Source organism: Lolium perenne, chromosome 5 (assembly GCF_019359855.2).
Source record: "Lolium perenne isolate Kyuss_39 chromosome 5, Kyuss_2.0, whole genome shotgun sequence".
Taxonomy (NCBI): domain Eukaryota; kingdom Viridiplantae; phylum Streptophyta; class Magnoliopsida; order Poales; family Poaceae; genus Lolium; species Lolium perenne.
In genome coordinates, this window is record NC_067248.2 from 172,349,064 (window position 1) to 172,368,593 (window position 19,530).

Sequence of the window (19,530 nt, forward strand, 5' to 3'; positions counted from 1 at the left end):
GCACGAACTGACAACCCGTGGCGCGATTGAGCTGATTACCCCACTGCCACCCGGACAAGGTTTGCACCCAAGCCAAGACTATCCACATCCCTACACCATAGAGCTGACGTTGCATCGCTTTCCAGGGCCGCCGCCCCGGATCTCCGCATCCTGCTTGATGCCACTGCCTCGACATCCACCATCCCCGTCAGCACAACGACATTTGAACGTCAAACGATCCAATGTTTCCCAACAAAGGACATGCTCTCTGACGATGCCACCAAGGAGGGAACCGATGAGACCGTTGTCGTCGCCCTCTCCGGACGAAGTTGGAACTTGAACTTTCCTGTGCCACCACGCCACCAGCTCGCACCGCCAGGAAGATAAGGGCTCGCTGACTTCCAGATGTGGCACACGCAGCCAAGTTGAGGAAGCCTCTATATATATTTTGAACCTCTGCATCCCGCATAGCCAACTAGGGAACCACCTACCTAGGAACCCCCACCTCACCACCTTTGGCGACGAGGAGAGGGACCGCTGCCACCGCATCGTCGGCTAGCGCAGGCGAGCATGGACGAATGTGGTTGGTGGACCGGCGGTGTTCCAGGATACACCTCAAGCGGAGCGACACGGGACTTGGTCGAGGTTATTGTAGTTTAATTGGCATTGTATATAAGTTGTTATATTTGTTGCAGGTCTTATACAATAACACCCATGAATTGCACGGTCCAAAGTATCTTATCCGCACGTCTAGTTCATTTGAAAGAGTGCTCCGTTATTACTTGTGGATTTATTTTTACTGATACTAGCACAGTGGCACGTACACATGTGTGAGCAATATCTTAGTCATTCGGTTCTTTTATTTTTTAAAAATTCATTACAAATACATATAGTTCTAAAATCATTTCTATAATAATTATTACCATCAATATTGTTTCTTAAAAGGAAACCCGTGGTGAAGACTACTCTCATGGCGATTTTTTTTTAATAATAATAATCCCAATTCGTGTCCACGAGAACTTGAACTGTGTGGTGGGATTATATATACATCCACTTTTCTAGCCAAGTGAGCTATGCTCATTTCTTATCAATAGTGTTTATCAGATTTAAAATATTATGCTGGTATGGGAGAATCTAAAATTTCGCATGTCGGATTCAAATAAATTGTTATGATTTCTGTTAGAGTTATGTTCATCACCATATTATTATATCCATTGTTTCATAAAATATAAAGCTAAGCTTTGAAGCTTTAGTTGGCGGTAAAAACTGTACAATTTTTTTCTAAAACAGTATATGTGTGGCTCAAACTGATACTTTAATTGGTGTTGTATTAAACTGATCCTTAAATGTATGACATGTAGGGTTTAAAAGTTTCACGAGCAAACCTTCTAAATGATTTTTTTCATGATTCTATGAATTAAGCTCGCTTTAGTTAATTCCTGAGTGTTTGTGTCCAATCCGATAATTTTGGGCCGCCCTTCCGATTTGAGCCTACATAACTGATAATGGAGACGTGACTGAAATTTTTCTATCACAAAGTGCAAACCAAATCTAAAGTTATTTCGAAATTTGTTTTAACTGCTAGGGGTACGTGATGAAAATTGTCAGTTAATTATGCCCGGTTTATGATGATGCCATGATTCACACCGCAACAAGTATTTGGTTTTACACAACGTCACATCATAAGCACACAACACATCCAAGACCAACAAACGAATTTATTCAAAGTAAGACTGAGGTATGCCTTAGATAATCTCAAATTGTCCTTACACTACCAAATTATGTGGACACTCAAAATATTCCATTAGGAAATGGAAATACACACCAGTACAAAACTTTCACAAAGGTAAGTTCTTTCATTTGTGCTCTCCGTCGCTGGTTGAAATTTGAGGGCGCGAGTTAGTACAGTTACAGCATTCCAAGAGGCGAAGCAGCAAGTTGATCTTAATCTAAGAAAAAAAACAGAATCTAATTTCTCCTTAACTTAACATGAACTCTATTACACTCTTTTGTTTAGAAAAATCACAATTGATCTTTAGTTGATTGTATAAAAATATAAAATATAGGGGTCAATCCAAAGCTAAATATGTACTTCAAGTATAATACCATTGTATTAATGGTTGATCCCTATAACTGTGATGTACATAGAATTGACCTAGATATGATTTTTAAATATCTATATATTTGGTTTGTACTTGAATTGGGTATATTTTGTATCAGATATATGGCGGTGCCACTAATATCTGGCATTGTAGAATAATTCGCAATCTCTCTCTGAGTGTTGTTATACAACCCAAACGTATTAAGAAGCATAGTAGGCAGTTCAAATCAGTTCTATTATATTCCTTGATTTGTCGGAAAATACAATTGATATTTAAAAAATAAAGTACCTATGGATTTTTTCTAAGAAAATCTGTATTTTTCAAATCTCTAGTTCAATTGTTCTTCTATTATTAGTTCTTCATACTTAAATATCTGACATACAAGATTCTAAATTTCACTACCAAGTGGCTAAAGATTTCTTCTCAGGATTGAATGTATTCAGTTGCTCAGTATATTGGCCAACAATAGTTTCCAATGATTTTCTTGTCTTTACTTCATATTTGAAAAATACACTTTAATCTATTAGATGACCGACACAATATTCTTCATGGCCCATAATCGACTGTATGGTGGTTATATGGATAAAGTTGTGTTCTTGCTAACACACAATCGATTGCAATGGAAGTTATTGAGAGTACACACCAGCCACATAGTATGGAGCCATCACGGGTTGCCTCCTCTATAGGGAAACATACCCGAGCTAGGTTCTCATGTTTTTTTTCGAAAAGGGGAAGCCTTGACCTCTACATCAATCGATGCACATGGCCTCTTATTTCATTATTAAAACATACAGAGTATTATAGCTTATTACAACTCATGGGTCACAAAATGTCTCAACATGAATAAGCCATCTATAAATATCGATGTGTGATAGGATGCAAAGAGGTGCCTCGTGTAAGACATGTCGCGGGGTGTGATGGGATGCAAAGAGGCGCCTCCTCATCTGATCAGATTCATCATGGAGGATGCAGGCTGAAATATGTCATTTTTATGAATACAAAGTTTGTTACAATGGGAGAGTATAAGTTAACTTGTTTTACTAACTTACAACAACAAAATATCCTGTACGTCCAGACCATACATTGGATCACACTAGCGCATATTTATGTTGCATACAAGCTGATTTGGACTGTAAGGAAATGTATCCCACATTTATTGATTGGACCATCCATATAAGATTGGATCATCCATGTAAGATTCCAGTTTTCATGGATCGGGATTCTTGTTGTCAGCTTAATAAATGTGTAATGTTGGATAAAAAATAAAAATATAGCCAAAAAAAGATCTAGACAAAGCAGCCAAAAATTCTTTAATAGATAGTCTGGTCTTCTTATTCATATAACTTGGTTAAAGAGTTAGTTAGCATACTCACCAGCTTTGTGGTGCATGACATGTATCTGAGGCTTTGTTCAACAGGAGGTGAGTCGTGCCCTCGGTTAGCTTCTCAGCACAATTATTAATAGATTATGCTTTTTTACCGACTACTCTGAGGCAGAAGCCCCACAGCCAATAATTTATTCAAAATACAGAGTGTTATGTACAACAGAGAGCTAGAAAACAAACCTAAACTAAGGAAGGCCTTCTACCCATAACTTTACATGGTCGGCAAGCTTAGCTGAAAATCTATGAACATGTAGCAACATGTCATGAATAAAATTGCTACGCCAAGTAGCAAAACTAGGTCTCTCATTCCTAATCTTCCACATATGCTAACAAGCAATGAAAGCGACCTCAGCAAAAAAAAAAAAGGGGGGGGGGGCAGTGGCTATCTGCAACGGGATATCATCACCACTAGCCCAAGAGATCCGAAGGTAATTAATTCCACACATGCTTCCTGAATGTACACTCAAAAGATAGATGTTGCATATCCTTGTAAGGGGACCAACTTAAGATCTTGTTGTGATTGTTTATCTTTTCCCTTTCTTCTAAGAATATGTATATGCTTTACATATTTTCGATTGAAATTCAATTATATATCCTCACATTATAATCTAGACTTGCAGGATAAACAATGTAGCGATCTCTTATATGTCATCTTCATCATCTAGTATTGTGTGTGTTGTCTCTTTGTAGAGCAAGTCTGTGGAGATTAGGACTGAAAACTCTAAGCTGGAAACTAAGCTGTACTCAATGGAGAAGGATATCACATCTGAGAGGTGGTATGTTTGTTTCATTCTTGTTTATCAACATTTTATGTTTGCACACTTGTTACAATAGGCCGTACACTCCACTTTGACAACTAATTTTCTTCATAGCTTGTTTTGGTTGGACACTTTGAGACTAGTTGCACTTTGAGAAATTTAGATACATATGCATAGGTGTTGTTTACTAGCATATCATTACTATGTTTAAGGCCGTATGAATTGATTGATGCAGAGGCCAGTGCTTTCCCTTTTTGAAAAAACACCAGTCCTATGTTTTTAAAATAGGGTATTTGTTGTAATTACAAGTATATACGAATTCATAGTTTCCTTGTTACTTGTGTTTCTAGCATTTGGTGCCCTTCTCTGAAAATTTCTTAAGTTGGGTGGGACATACATATACGGTGTATACTTCTCGTTACATGTAGAAATATAAGATTATTGACTCACTATGGGAATTGATAAACACATCTAAGTGTGAGCAGCTAGTCTTCTTGGCGATATGAATAAATTATGTCAAGTAATTGGTTTAACATAGTGTGAGTTCTGCTGATCCAGGTTCACTTGATATTTTCATCACACATTCCTAGTCGATCAAAGTCGAATGAATACTAAAAAGATGTTAATGTTTTGTCTCTTAATAGTTATAATAATCTGTATAATACCAAATTTATTATATGTAACCGCTGTAGGGAAGGTGATTATTTCCTATGATTCTATAGGTTACATAGTATGTATTTATCTGATAATTGGATGTACAAAATAGCTAGCAATGTTTTGCACATTATTTGAGTTCCCTTATTTCTATGATTCATGTGCCTTTGTTTTTTCATCATTACTATGTTCTTATTGCTTATTTGATCCTTCAGCTAATTAATTTTGGTATGTAATAATTATACAGATTAATATGAAGCACTAACTTCTGAGATAGAGGCAAGGCGTGTGACATATGAAACAATAGATTCGCATGCGTCAAACAATTCAAACCAAGAGATGAGCCCTCAATTGTCGAATGCCTATTCATGACCAAAGCAGCTTGAGCTCCGCACTGAATTCAACCATATGCAAGAAGAGGGGCAACCATCACAGCTCCATTAAACCTACACACATTAAAAAGAAAATGTTTATACCTTTTAAGTATGAATATGGGGGATTTTAGATCTTAAAAGGAAGTTCCATATAAATTTAAACACCTTGTATGTACTCGATAACTTCCCCTTGTTGGGTTGAAGCACAATATTCTTTACAAAATTTAGCATTTATATTTGTGTGAGTATCATTTTGTTTAACAAATAATTGAGTGGAATTTCTCTTTCTTTGGTTTCCATCTTATATACTGAGACTACCTGTGGTGGCAGATACAAATATCTTGCAATATGTTTGAATGTGGCGACTTCATATGTACAGGTCAAAAGTTCTACTTTGACATGATGCACGCATGCATATTTGCTGTAGGATTCTATGTAAGGGTGTAATCAATGGAATACAGATGGATACATTTTATCATGTGTCCTACAGTTTGTTTCTCCTTTGATACATGTAGTGTTGGACAAGAATATAAATGCGGATAGTCTTTCTCCTCCGGTCGGCAGACAACAGAGAGCTCTCTCTTTGCTACCAAATTGAAGTATCCAGATCTCCATTCTTGGGTAACTTGATGATGGAGCTCAATTCTGAAAGGTTAGAGAAGACGCCAATGCCTTCTCCAGGGGCAGGTGGTCTTACCTATAGGCAGCACCGGCGCCGCAGATTTCTAATTTCGTAGTTTCCAAGAGAAATGATAACCAATTGAAGCTCAGATGGAGAAGATTGTAGGTGACAAGCACATTACATAGCTTATGCATACATGTGAAGACAGTGGCAGACCCAGAGAAACTAATGAGTGGGGGCAAATCAATTGAGTGGGGGCATTCCGTGCCTAAATTTTGCAGAATTTGAAATTTTTATCTCAAATATGAACAAATACTATTGAAATTCACGTTTTCTGAGTGGGGGCCTATGCCCCCACTCACCTCTACTTGGGTCCACCCCTTTGTGAAGATCGAGAAGGCCCTAGCTAGGTTAATTTACACTAAAATGAAACTAACCGGTTAATTTACACTAACATAAAACTAACCGGTTAATTTACACAAAAATAAAATCTTTATTTAGTTGTTTTGTCATAGTAAGTTATTATATTTTCTGCAGGTATGTCTCTTACAGTAAACTAGGCAGTTTCTCAGAGATCATTCGGCGGTGTGTTCTAGAATTTGGCACGGCATGTTTTACCTAGTATATGCTCCCTCTACTCCCGTATGTAGGGCGCGTATTAGGTCTTGGATAACACACAAAGGATCGATCACTTTAAAATAGATGAGTAAAGGTGTGTGAAGAAATTTTAGCTAAGGGAAGATATCATGTACTTATGTTGGTTAAAATGTTGTTGTATTAATGAAGTTTTTGGTCCTTGATGGCACGGTATATTTGCATAGTGTTCAAGAAATCTATGTCAAATTTGTTCAAAGACATGATGACTCGGCGCTGGTTAATGTAATCAACCAGGTTTTACATGTACGCACGGATGCATGATCTCGGCAGACATAAGGTCCATGGTTATAAATATTTGTGGATCGTAGATGCTGCCAAGAACGGTTGTTGCTGGGCTGAACACATTATCATTACTCCCTTGCCAATTTGGGCACCACGGAACGTATATATTGGCAATGTTCAGTTTTGCTTGCAAGAGTCTGATGTGGACATATACGCAAATGAATAAACATCAATATATGTTCGGATGGAACCACAACATTATGTATTGCCCTTTAACCCTCAAAAAAATCCTACCCCCCCTGACTCTCTCCCAACTCTATCCCTATCTGGAAGTGGTGAGAGAGCGCATCCAAAGTGTGAGGGCACATTGACTCTTCCTCATTCTCCTCGTCCTCACCTCTCCGGCCACATCTAGTAGCACCTAGTAGGAGGTTGCGCGGGAGGCCAGAAGAAGACGGCGGTGCGATATGTGCAAGGTAGAGATAAGTCTTCAGTTGTGTTGTATTTGTGTAGGAACGACGCTGAGTGATGACAACCTTCCACTGACTCCAAGGTATATTTTTTATGGTACTAGTCGTTGTGGCGATGAAATACAATTTATATATATCTAGGGTTATACTGTTATTTTATTATTGTTGTTAGTTGATAATGGAGATGTTTAGTCGTGTTATGTGTGTTATGTTTGAATCATAGTTTATTATGTGTGTTATGTTCTAATCAATATTAATGTAGGCTTTGACATGGTAAATTATTTGGTACTGATATGTTATTTTATGCATTCATACCTACATGTTTATTTGGTACAGGTATTGTTCGTACATGAATATGTCACGTGTACCCTCAACGCCGGGGGTGATACACCGCAACGCATGTTAATGGAGGCTAGCTAGAAGGGCAATCTAGCTGGCGGTTTTGTAACCCAGTGCCCTACTTTCCCGGGAGGGACCTGTTCCTGGATTCTAGCGGCTATGGGCTGAACTTAGCCAGTTCCGTCCAAAGATCAATCGTCAACTCTATGAGCTAGATCAGTGCGAATTTTCCAAAGAAATGTAAGGGACAAAGCTTGAGTAAAAAAAAGAGTAGAGGTGGCTGGTCTTGCGGGACAAATTTTGGACATCTCTACACGTACAATGTAGGACTCCAAGTCGAATTTTAGCTCTAAACTATGTAAACCTACCGTTATATTGGTGATGATTTAGAACTCAAGTGTCCCGTTTAGCTCCTGTGGAGCCTCCTTATCCTTCCGCGTTGGAGTTGAATCGACCTTTCTTTCATGCTTGAGTCGACTAAGAGCATCTTCATCAGCGATCCTCAAGTCATAGCCGGTAGCGATTTGGGGATTCTCGTGAGAGAAACTGATCACACCGACGCTTTCGATAAAAATCCACGATAGCTTGAGCCCAATAAAAACAGCGGCGAACCCCAAAGGAACCATGTAGGAATGGATGCTATCGGACGCGCTGGCAGCAAATCCACAACAACTCCACATCGGATTTCCCCTCTCTCTCCTGGCATGGCCCACCCGTCACACTCACATCTCCCACCTACCCCTCTCTCTCTCCTCATTTTCTCTCTCCCTCCTTCCTTTCTTTTCCCCCGATGATGTGCCCACCTACCGCTCCTGGCAAAGGGGCCACGTGGCACAAACATGTGCTCCTGGCAAAGCAGGAGGTGCCTTTGCCATGCGCGTTGGGGGGCGGGCGCACGGCAAAGTCGAGCACCACGGCACAGGGCAGGCGCACGGCAACGCAAGCGACGCACGACAGCATCTACGCGTGCGGCAACATCCTGTGCATGGCAAAGATTGCCCGCACGGCAACGCTAGGGACGCACGACAGCGAGGCAACCGCACGGCAAAGCCTTTGCCGTGTGCCGTGTAACATGGGCGAGGCGCACGGCAAAGACAGCTTTGCCGTCGAAGGCACTGTCGTGAGACGTTTGCCATGGGGTGTCACACGGCAAAGCCTTGCCGTATGTAGGGCCCTTTGCCGTGCAAATCGTGCTTTCCCGTAGTGCCTCATCTTCCTCGCGGTGCCTCTGGCTGCCTGACGCATGTCCTGTCCTCTCCTCTTCCTTTCAGTGCCTCTGACCGGCCAGCGCGTCCCTGTCGTTGCGCTCCTCCCCGCGCTCAGCAATCTTCATGCGTGCACAACAACTCTGCCACTTCGCGCCCCTCCGCGCGATGCTCCGGCCTGCTAGTGATGGTATCATGATACTATTGTTCGATACTTCCCCTGTGACCAAGTCATATGCATGCAGACTTAGTTGCTAGTGTTCTTTCGATTGATCTAGTCCTTTAGATTATACGAAGTTGTTGTTTCACCTTTTCTTTTTCTTTTGATCAACCTACTATTTTTGGGATAGTCAGTGGCTAGTGGTGAGACTTGGGAACTCATATTAATTGTTCCAAGCATTGTTTGAAAGTGTAGAATCTTTACTATTATATTGCAGTTGGTACGTCATCAAAAATGTTTGATGTCAAAGATCTAAGAAATCACGACCGTCAAATGTTTGATGTCAAAGATCTAAGAAATCACGACCGTCAAATTAGTGTGTGGCTCATCTAAACCGTCCTACCCACCGCTGGCGAAAACAGTATAGGGACACAATCCCCGCTTTCCTTTTTTCCATATCAATCAGAATATATTTTCCCTATTTTCTCGCAGCAAAGTTATCTCCAAATTAATTGGAACGCGATCCCCGGACAATAATATCAACGAGAATAGGAGCGGGGGGAACGAGATCCTCTGACGTACAACAAAGTACTGCAGAGGGACGTTGCTCATTTTGGTTCGTTCGTTCGCATCGAACGGCAGCACTGAAGGAGATATGCCCTAGAGGCAATAATAAAGTGGTTATTATTTATATCTTTATGTTTATGATAAATGTTTATATATCATGCTAGAATTGTATTAACCGAAACATTAGTACATGTGTGATATGTAGACAAACAAGAAGTCCCTAGTATGCCTCTTAAACTAGCTTGTTGATTAATGGATGATTAGTTTCATAATCATGAACATTGGATGTTATTAATAACAAGGTTATGTCATTGTGTGAATGATGTAATGGACACACCCAATTAAGCGTAGCATAAGATCTCGTCATTAAGTTATTTGCTATAAGCTTTCGATACATAGTTACCTAGTCCTTATGACCATGAGATCATGTAAATCACTTATACCGGAAAGGTACTTTGATTACATCAAACACCACTGCGTAAATGGGTGGCTATAAAGGTGGGATTAAGTATCCGGAAAGTATGAGTTGAGGCATATGGATCAACAGTGGGATTTGTCCATCCCGATGACGGATAGATATACTCTGGGCCCTCTCGGTGGAATGTCGTCTAATGTCTTGCAAGCATATGAATGAGTTCATAAGAGACCACATACCACGGTACGAGTAAAGAGTACTTGTCAGGAGACGAGGTTGAACAAGGTATAGAGTGATACCGAAGATCAAACCTCGGACAAGTAAAATATCACGAGACAAAGGGAATTGGTAATATATGTGAATGGTTCATTCGATCACTAAAGTCATCGTTGAATATGTGGGAGCCATTATGGATCTCCAGATCCCGCTATTGGTTATTGGTCGGAGTGAGTACTCAACCATGTCCGCATAGTTCTCGAACCGTAGGGTGACACACTTAAAGTTGGATGTTGAAATGGTAGCACTTGAAATATGGAATGGAGTTCGAATATTTGTTCGGAGTCCCGGATGAGATCCCGGACATCACGAGGAGTTCCGGAATGGTCCGGAGAATAAGATTCATATATAGGATGTCATTTTATGTGAAATAAAATGTCGCGGAAGGTTCTATGGAAGGTTCTAGAAGGTTCTAGAAAAGTCCGGAAGAAACCACCAAGGAAGGTGGAGTCCACATGGGACTCCACCACCATGGCCGGCCAGCCCTAGATGGGGTGGAGTCCCAAGTGGACTCCACCATAGGGGGCCGGCCACCCCCCCACATGGGAGGTGGAAATCCCACCCTTTGGGTGGGAGTCCTAGTTGGGCTAGGTTTCACCTCTTATGGAAGGTTTTGGTTTCGGGTCTTATTCGAAGACTTGGACACCAACACTTGGGATCCACCTATATAATGAGGGGCCAAGGGAGGGGGCCGGCCACCCCAAGACCACAAGCTGGCCGCCCCCCATAGAGTGGCCGGCCACCCCTCCCAAACCCTAGCCAAGCTCCTCTCCTCCATATTGCCCGCATAGCTTAGCGAAGCTCCGCCGGACTTCTTCACCGCCACCGACACCACGCCGTCGTGCTGTCGGATTCAAGAGGAGCTACTACTTCCGCTGCCCGCTGGAACGGGGAGGTGGACGTCGTCTTCATCAACAACCGAACGTGTGACCGAGTACGGAGGTGCTGCCCGTTCGTGGCACCGGAACCGATCGTGATCAAGATCTTCTACACGCTTTTGCAAGCGGCAAGTGATCGTCTACCGCAGCAATAAGAGCCTACTCTTATAGGCTTTGGAATCTCTTCAAGGGTTAGTCTTGATCATCCCCTCGTTGCTCCCATCTTCTAGATTGCATCTTGGCTTGGATTGCGTGTTCGCGGTAGGAAATTTTTTGTTTTCTATGCAACGTTTTCCTACAGTGGTATCAGAGCCGTGTCTATGCATCGATGGTTGCACGAGTAGAACACAATGGTTTGTGGGCGTTGATGCTCTTGTTATCTTTAGTTTGAGTACTTTGCATCTTTGTGGCATAGTGGGATGAAGCGGCTCGGACTAACTTTACATGACCGCGTTCATGAGACTTGTTCCTCGTTCGACATGCAACTTGTATTGCATAAGAGGCTTTGCGGGTGTCTGTCTCTCCTACTATAGTGAAGATTCAATTTACTCTTCTATTGAAAACATTAGTATCAACGTTGTGGTTCATGTTCGTAGGTAGATTAGATCTCTCTCGAAAACCCTAAACCACGTAAAATATGCAAACCAAATTAGAGACGTCTAACTTGTTTTTGCAGGGTTTGGTGATGTGATATGGCCATAATGTGATGATGAATATGTATGAGATGATCATTATTATATTGTGGCAACCGGCAGGAGCCTTATGGTTGTCTTTAAATTTCATGTTGAGTAGTATTTCAAAGTAGTTGTAATAGTTGCTACATGAGGTGAACAACCATGAAGACGGCGCCATGAACCTTGACGCTACGCCAACGATGATGGAGATCATGCCCGTTAATGATGGAGATCATGTCCGTGCTTTGGAGATGAAGATCGAAGGCGCAACGACAAAAGGGCCATATCATATCACATATGAATTGCATGTGATGTTAATCCTTTATGCATCTTATTTTGCTTAGAACGCGACGGTAGCATTATAAGATGATCCCTCACATTAATATCAAGATAATAAAGTGTTCTCCCCTCGTATGCACCGTTGTAACAGTTCATCGTTTCAAAGCATCTCGTGATGATCGGATGTGATAGATTCAACGATTCACATACAACGGGTGTAAGCCATGTTGCACACGCGGAATACTTGGGTTTGCTTGACGAGCCTAGCATGTACAGACATGGCCTCGGGACAACGGAAACCGAAAGGTTGAACACGAGTCATATGGATGATATGATCAACATGTTGATGTTCACCATTGAAGCTACATCATCTCACGTGATGATCGGTTTTGGTGTAGTGGATTTGGATCGTGTACCACTTAACAACTATGAGGGATGTTGTATTAAGTGGGAGTTCATTAGTAATTAGATTAAAACATGAACTAATTATCATAAACATAGTCTGAGTAGTATTTTGAATTAATTTTGTAGTATTGGCATCCGTTTACTACTATGCGCTAGTCTTATAATTGAGATAGAAATACTGTTAAAATCTGACAAGAAACTTTACGGATTGGTACCGTATTGTTAAAGAATCAAGAATTGATTAAGTCCTATTGCAAACTTTTAGTAAACCTCACATTGTTGATTCAAAGAGCTATGGTTTCAATTAGTACCTAAAGTTATCTTGTCTCCGTGAAACTTGAAGTTCAAATCTGTTTGAAAAGTAAGGAGCTGAAAATTTAGTTTTCAGAAATAATCAAGGTACGAGATATATGTGATATCTAAGACCTTATTGCAAGATGATAGAATATAAATTTGGTGAGACTACATAAACTCATAAGTTTTATGGGAATGTACGAAGGTTGAAGACGCAAGGCGTCCCAATCCTCCAACTATTGGGGCACTAACGATATTCGCATATCCATGAAGTGATTGTCCTTAGTATGCACCGTTGCTAAGACTCGTCGTTTCGAAGCATCACGGGATGATCGGGTGTTATAGATTCTACGTGTGCTTCCAACGGGTGCAAGCCAGATTTGCATATGCGAATACTAAGGTTTAAACTTTATGAGCCTAGCATGTCTGAGACATGGTCTCAGAAAGTTATCATGAATTGATGGATAAAATTATGAGTGAAATTGTTCATCATATTACAAAGTTACTAATAGTGAAATCTGAAACACTTGTCATATGATGATCAACTTCAAAGTAAGAACCTCAAGGTTATTGGTATTTGACCAACAAACCTAGAAGTTATTGATGTTGAAATGTTTTTCTGAATAATGAGGAAAGCTAAAAGAGAAACTGCAAAAGATATTTTGGCAAAAGAAAAGAAAAGACTAGAAAGTCTAGCTCAGGTGTATATAAATGATATACATGTTATGGTTGTATTCCTAGTTAAGTTACACAATGAAATTCTTGGGTATTAGTACCATATTGGTTGGTATGAAGTGTCATACAAAACAACGCAATACAAGAATACAATGGCCTAAGTGACTGACAAGGAATATGATAGGAATGCACGTCTGGAACAAAATAAAGTGTTATTATGTTCGTCGTTGGCATTCTATCTAGCCCTTAGAATTTATAATAAAGAACTTAATAATTGTTATTTTGCTCTGGTCAAATGAAAACAATGAGTTGTTCAAATTATGACATTACTCCATGTACGATGGATAAGTTATTATAAATCTTAATGGTGAAACATACATACATAACACTGACGCTAAAAATGCCATAAGGCAAATGATTTGAATTCCACTTATTTGTGGAACCGCAATTTAAGTCATGTTAGAAAGGATCGCATGAAGGAACTCCATGCAAATGGATTTTTGGAGTCATTTGATTTTTGAATCATTTGGCGCTTGCAAATCTTTTCTAAAGAGAATGATTAAAATACCGTTCATAGGCCAAAAGTAGAACGGACAACTAACTTAGTGGAAAAATACATGATGATGTATGTGGTTCACTGGGCATAGTTGTGTGCGGGAGATTCTTCTACTTCATGAAAACTTTCAACAATGAATTGAGTATATATATGTGGATATATTCAATAAGGAAGAAGTTTTGAAACATTTGAATGGATTCAAATAAATTTCAGTATGAAGTGGAAATCATCGTAATAGAAATCAAATATCTATGATTGGATCATGGTGGAAATATTTGAATTACGAGTTTTAGCGAAACATCTAAGAGAGTTATGAAATTGTTTTACAACTTACGTTTCTTGGAGTATCATAGTGATGATGAAGTATCCAAGAGATATATCCAAATTTTGTTGGATCAATGATGAGATAAAATATTGATGCCATTATATTTTTGTGGATTATGCTTTAGTGACTACCGCTTTTACACTGAATAGAGCATCATCATGATCCGTTGAAATGACACCATACAAGTTATGGCATGGGTATAAACCCTAATAGTCAACCAAAATCGGATGAATGTCTTTGTTGGTTATCCCAGAGATTTAATTGGGAATTCTTCCCACGAGACAAAGACAAAAGTGTTTGTCAATGTTTCTTATTTCCGAGAAATTGTTTCGAGTGAAGTATTTGAGTGGGAGGACATTATAATTTGATAAGGTTTATGAACCTGAGCATAATGATCAGAGTAGCGCAGCATCGGAATTGGTTTCGGAAGCGGCCACGACGATCATGGCTCTCATGACTACAAAGTGTTTTAGCCATGGAGATCGAAGTACATATTGAACCTTGTAGGTATGGTTTACTTTGTGATCAAATAAATGATTTGTGGACAAAGGATTGATTTTGAACAATGATAAACGAACTACAAACAAAGAAGTTATGATGGGCCCTGACTCCGTTAAAATGGCTATACGCCATGAAATCCAAGATAGATGAATACTTTTTGAAAGTAAATAGATCTATAAAATTGATGGACTTGGATGAAATATCCTTGAAGAAGCTTGACTTGTCGAAAAGTTGTTTACGACAAAGTTCAAAGAATTGACTACGACAAGATTAGATCTTCCGTAGCAATGCTTAAAGTCTATATGGATTATTCTAGTAATCACTACATATTTCCTTTATGAAGATATGTTAGTAGGATGGCAAAATACATTACTTATCAGAAGTGTGTATTAAAAGTGTATACAAGATACAACCAAGAGTTTTGCTGGTCCGTGGTATATTAGATAGGTATACAAACTTCAACTTGATGAAGTGAGTATCGCGGAGTTTGAATCTTCACCAGATGAAATAGTCAAAGAGTTTTTGATTTCATCAGAAATGATGAAGAGGCTTGCATTTGCAAGAAATTAAGTGGGAGCGCTAAGACACATTTATAATACTTTATGTAGGTGACATATAGTTGGTTATAAATGATGTAATTATATACTTGATTAAAAGGATATGGACTGAAACAAATTTAGTGTCAAGATCTATGAAGATAGATTGAAACACATAAATAAGTTTAAGTCAAAGTACATATGATGGATATTGAAGTAGTTCAATATAGAAATATTAAGAAAATGTTCTTGTCATGTGAAGGTTTAACAAGACTTGAGTGTATCTGACACTCGATGAGTAAAAACACATGAGTGATTTTAGATCACGAATAAAATGTACACAATCAGATATCATGTGCTATAAAGTGTTATGAGCATATACCAGAATGATTCATATGATGATCATTGGACGACAGTAAGAATATCCTTGAGTACTTTAGAAGAACTAAGGATATATATATATATTTGTATGAAGAAATGACAAACAAATCGGCTGTAAGGTGTTACACCGATATTGGTTTTGTCACATATAAAATATAATTTCAATCTCAAATTAGACTAAGTGTTGTTTAAAAGGTAGCATAATGAGCTAGAAGTTGTCTATGCTAGATTTAGAAGAGTTCTAAATATTGTGACGGATTCTACAAAAGAAGGCAGAGTATGTCATTGTTTTGACAATGACAAAGGATGTTAAGTCAAGAGGTTCTTTGAGAACATGGTGTAGTTCCGACGGAATCAGAACTTTGAAGCTATATTGTGTATGACAATATTAGTGACATATTTCAGACCGCGGAATTAAGGTTCCACCAGAAGACCAAACATATTTAATGCCGACTCATTTGGAAATGAGTGATGCGTTGAGACGCAAATGAATTACAAAATACATACGTTTCTGAGCGTGTCAGATCCGTTGACTAAAAACCTCTCCCGTGAGCAATACATGATAAAACACCGGAAGGCCAAGGTGTTATATCTTTACAAATGTAAACTAGATTATTGACTCTAGTGCAAGTGGGAGACTGAAGGAGATATGCCCTAGAGGCAATAATAAAGTGGTTATTATTTATATCTTTATGTTTATGATAAATGTTTATATATCATGCTAGAATTGTATTAACCGAAACATTAGTACATGTGTGATATGTAGACAAACAAGAAGTCCCTAGTATGCCTCTTAAACTAGCTTGTTGATTAATGGATGATTAGTTTCATAATCATGAACATTGGATGTTATTAATAACAAGGTTATGTCATTGTGTGAATGATGTAATGGACACACCCAATTAAGCGTAGCATAAGATCTCGTCATTAAGTTATTTGCTATAAGCTTTCGATACATAGTTACCTAGTCCTTATGACCATGAGATCATGTAAATCACTTATACCGGAAAGGTACTTTGATTACATCAAACACCACTGCGTAAATGGGTGGCTATAAAGGTGGGATTAAGTATCCGGAAAGTATGAGTTGAGGCATATGGATCAACAGTGGGATTTGTCCATCCCGATGACGGATAGATATACTCTGGGCCCTCTCGGTGGAATGTCGTCTAATGTCTTGCAAGCATATGAATGAGTTCATAAGAGACCACATACCACGGTACGAGTAAAGAGTACTTGTCAGGAGACGAGGTTGAACAAGGTATAGAGTGATACCGAAGATCATACCTCGGACCAGTAAAATTTCGCAAGACAAAGGGAATTTGTAATATATGTGAATGGTTCATTCGATCACTAAAGTCATCGTTGAATATGTGGGAGCCATTATGGATCTCCAGATCCCGCTATTGGTTATTGGTCGGAGTGAGTACTCAACCATGTCCGCATAGTTCTCGAACCGTAGGGTGACACACTTAAAGTTAGATGTTGAAATGGTAGCACTTGAAATATGGAATGGAGTTCGAATATTTGTTCGGAGTCCCGGATGAGATCCCGGACATCACGAGGAGTTCCGGTCTGGTCCGGAGAATAAGATTCATATATAGGATGTCATTTTATGTGAAATAAAATGTCGCGGAAGGTTCTATGGAAGGTTCTAGAAGGTTCTAGAAAAGTCCGGAAGAAACCACCAAGGAAGGTGGAGTCCACATGGGACTCCACCACCATGGCCGGCCAGCCCTAGATGGGGTGGAGTCCCAAGTGGACTCCACCATAGGGGGCCGGCCACCCCCCCACATGGGAGGTGGAAATCCCACCCTTTGGGTGGGAGTCCTAGTTGGGGTTTCACCTCTTATGGAAGGTTTTGGTTTCGGGTCTTATTCGAAGACTTGGACACCAACACTTGGGATCCACCTATATAATGAGGGGCCAAGGGAGGGGGCCGGCCACCCCAAGACCACAAGCTGGCCGCCCCCCATAGAGTGGCCGGCCACCCCTCCCAAACCCTAGCCAAGCTCCTCTCCTCCATATTGCCCGCATAGCTTAGCGAAGCTCCGCCGGACTTCTTCACCGCCACCGACACCACGCCGTCGTGCTGTCGGATTCAAGAGGAGCTACTACTTCCGCTGCCCGCTGGAACGGGGAGGTGGACGTCGTCTTCATCAACAACCGAACGTGTGACCGAGTACGGAGGTGCTGCCCGTTCGTGGCACCGGAACCGATCGTGATCAAGATCTTCTACACGCTTTTGCAAGCGGCAAGTGATCGTCTACCGCAGCAATAAGAGCCTACTCTTATAGGCTTTGGAATCTCTTCAAGGGTTAGTCTTGATCATCCCCTCGTTGCTCCCATCTTCTAGATTGCATCTTGGCTTGGATTGCGTGTTCGCGGTAGGAAAATTTTTGTTTTCTATGCAACGTTTTCCTACAAGCACGTCTAACCCATGGAAACGGACCGCCTCCTCCAGGTTCTGGCAAAAATTGATCAAGTTCTAAACAAATCTGAAGGCAACAGTTCGATTTATTCAAGATGAGAAACACAGCCAGGCAATTTACCTGTGAATGACAACCAAAGCAACGCCCAGCTCTAGATTTTGGCGATCCCTTTTTTTCGTGATTTTATACCGTGGATGATTCTCGCGCCATTTACTTTATGCTGGCGCCTTTTCTATGCTGTAGCGCGGCATGGCAAAACCGTTTGTTGGGCTTGGTTTTGGGCCGACTGTGCAGTCCGTTTCCATGGGTTAGACGTACTGCCGTTCGATGCGAATGAACGAACCAAAATGAGCGACGTCCCTCTGCAGTACTTTGTTGTACGTCAGAGGATCTCGTTCCGAGCGGGGACTGTCTATTTTCTCATCTTCTCTGGTAAGCTGGACTGCTGGAGCAAACCATGGTGGGCGCAGGGGGTGAACTTGGCCGTGGCCCCTTCCTCGGGCACCTTCTCTCTCGCACATGCATCATTGAGCAAGTCGAATAACTCAGCCTCGCACTTCCTCGCCAGACCAGATTCATGGCAAGCGGCTGTCCGGTGAAGTTGGCCGAGCAGGTGGAGCGGGTCGACCCTGGATCCAAGCGAGGACTGGACGCTCGCCGGCCCCGACGACCACTGCTGCAAAACTTTCTTTCCCCTCTCGTTCAGGTACCCACTACTCCCCGTGTTCTTGTAGGAATCATTAGTTTGTTACACAAGCTATGAATTAATTTGGAATCGAGTGTTGTTGATTTTGCATGTTGCCAATGATTTCTCCAGGGACTTCACGAACAAGAAGCAGCTAGAGATTCTACATGCAGGAATTCATAGATCATTAGATTAGGAATTCGTGCACTTGTTCAATTGATCCTCTGCTTCGCCCTCTGGGTTACAAGTTTGTTATCTACCTGTGATTGATTTTCTTTGATGCGCTTTCAGATGACGCAGTTTATTTTCTGAATTTCTAAGTCGATAATTGATTCATTAAAATTACGCAACTATAATCTCTATCTCTATCTCTACTACCAAACAAGGAGAAGAGTGTTATGTTTTCTGCCACTCCGTCGGTTTCATCGCTTCACTCATTCCTCCGATCGCTCGCTCGCGCTCACCACTTGGCCAATGCGCTGTTGGCCCGGACCAGCTTTGCCCACTCACACCGCCAGAAAATCATGCCCCGCCAGAAAACCATTGTCCTCCTACACCTACGATTCGCGAACCATGCGCCAACCATGCGCTCAGCACCCTAGCCCGTGCACCTAACCCCATGAATCTGCCCCGCCATTTCCAATTCCACCGCGCAATAGTGCCGGCACTAGCAGCGCTGCCAGAACAAGCCGTCAATCAATCAAACGGTAACCGGTTCAGCAGCG

At 40.8% G+C, this 19,530-nt stretch overlaps 1 long non-coding RNA gene across 1 annotated transcript; it reads left to right on the plus strand.

Moving 5' to 3' along the window:
* The first annotated feature begins 18,525 nt into the window (after positions 1 to 18,525).
* LOC127298006 (uncharacterized) lies at positions 18,526 to 19,155 on the plus strand. The gene is made up of 2 exons (XR_007849558.2): positions 18,526 to 18,826; positions 18,938 to 19,155. It is a non-coding gene; the product is annotated as an uncharacterized lncRNA (long non-coding RNA).
* Positions 19,156 to 19,530: the final 375 nt, after the last annotated feature.